General features: G+C 41.4%; 1 pseudogene across 1 annotated transcript; it reads right to left on the bottom strand.

Moving 5' to 3' along the window:
* Window positions 1-256: 256 nt before the first annotated feature.
* On the bottom strand, window positions 257-1061 carry LOC308533621 (microtubule-associated protein RP/EB family member 1-like; annotated as a pseudogene). The gene has a single exon. The product of its transcript is annotated as a microtubule-associated protein RP/EB family member 1-like (transcript).
* Between the last annotated feature and the right edge of the window lie 757 nt (window positions 1062-1818).

Genomic DNA, 1818 nt, shown 5'->3' with positions numbered 1-1818 from the left:
CCATACGGTGAGCCCATGGTCAGCCTCTTTGCTCCCTAAGTGAACCAACTAGATGTTCATACTGCTCTGCTACAAGGTAAAAGCTCCTAACTCAAACTTATTGAAAAAAGAGTGAAACTTCTGCAAAGTGCACTTTAAGAAGAAGTACTTTTTGCTTATGGAAAGAAACCTCTAAAAATAATAAAAGGGAGTATTTTACAGTTAAGCACATGATTTGGAGTGAAGAATTCGGATGTTGCTCTGCTGGTCCAACCTCTTAATACTCTTCTTGTTCCTCCTGTGGGCCCCCTTCATCAGGTATCACAAAGCCTTCATCTGTGGCACAGAGAATGTCCACAATCCTCTCAATACAGGGTTGTTTTCCCCCTCGTTCTCCTGGCAAATCAATTCAATGTTCCTTAGCTTTCCAAAGGAGAAATCTCTTTCTTTCTCCAAGTCTTCGAGGGTAAGTTTCAATACGTTGACCTGCTGCATCAGTTCAGCTGCTTCGTCGTCCCCATTGCTCACACCAGGATTCTTTGCACCACACCCGGGTCAGCCTGAGGGGTTGCAGTAGTTCTGTGTGTCGCAATGGGCCTCTGTGGAGCTGCACTGCTAGAGCTGAGAGGTTTCTTTGGTTTGTTCATAGCTGGAGCAACAGGGGAGGGAGCCACGGCAGTTTCTTGACCTTGTCTGGCAGCTACAGGGTCAGAGTCTTTTCCATCACAGTTTGCATCAAAAAACTTCTTGAACCACTGAACAAATTCAAAATTGTCCTGAAACTTTCCTTTTACTAATCTGTCCACAGGAATTATTTTGTCAACACCCATCCTCTTAAAACCTGCTTGTAGTATTTTGAAGTTCTGGATGTATTCATGTTCTAGCTTAGCTTGAAATTTCACTTTCTTCAAGGCAATGGAGCCAGGGAACAGCATGTCCATAGACTGACAATAGGCAGCCCCTGAGCACAACTGTTCGACCTTGGTCAGATTCAACTGCAGGGACTCATGGATCCAGGCCAGCGTGTCATGTCGACTTAGGTTCTCACTGGTGACTAACGTTGAATACACGTTCACTGCCATCTTCGGCTCGCGGAGGAACCATGTCCACTGCCGTCCATATTTAACTCTTATACATCTTTCAAACAGCTGTAGATTTCATGCCGCTGCATCATCTCTACAACCTCCTTCCTCATTCAAATTTTTATCACCTTTTAGTTAAGTTCCTGCTAAAACTTACTACAGTATCTGCCATGCTAGACTCTTCCTACCTTGTAGTATTCACATTCCCTCCTGGTGGCAAAATTTTTAAGGAAGTGTCATCATCCACACTGCTGCTGTTTTGAAACTCAATCCAAAGCTACAAGTTCGATTCAAAATTAAAACATATAGATGATTTTCTAATATTTTAAAACTTATTTACTGGAATCATGTTAAAACTATGAACCTGCTAAAATTTTTCAATGTGGAATACTCCAATCTGATGAAATCTTAAGGTTAAAAATTATATGTTTATCATTTCATTGGGTCAAATGTGGATGTTCAAAGTCTGCATGGTAAATAGGGTATTTAAATGTTTTAAAAAATATGTTAGAAATATATTAGGTTGGGTATCATTGGAAATCAACTTTGGAACAAGGATTCACGTGGAAGTTACTTTTGGGGAAGTGATCTCAGAAACACTAGGAAGGGAGTTGGAGGAGTGAGACAGTGAAGTGAAGGCAGCTTGCTCTATCAAGCAAGTCTCCTTTGCAAACCTCTGGGACAGTGTAAAACCATGCCTCTGAGTTTTCTTACCCATGGGGATAGTAAACTAGAGTATTTGTTCATCAATTCTCAG

This window comes from Myotis nattereri, assembly GCF_964212035.1.
Source record: "Myotis nattereri genome assembly, chromosome: 17".
Lineage (NCBI taxonomy): Eukaryota > Metazoa > Chordata > Mammalia > Chiroptera > Vespertilionidae > Myotis > Myotis nattereri.
The sequence above is the reverse complement of the archived record's forward strand: the minus strand, read 5'-3'. Positions and strand labels throughout refer to the sequence as shown.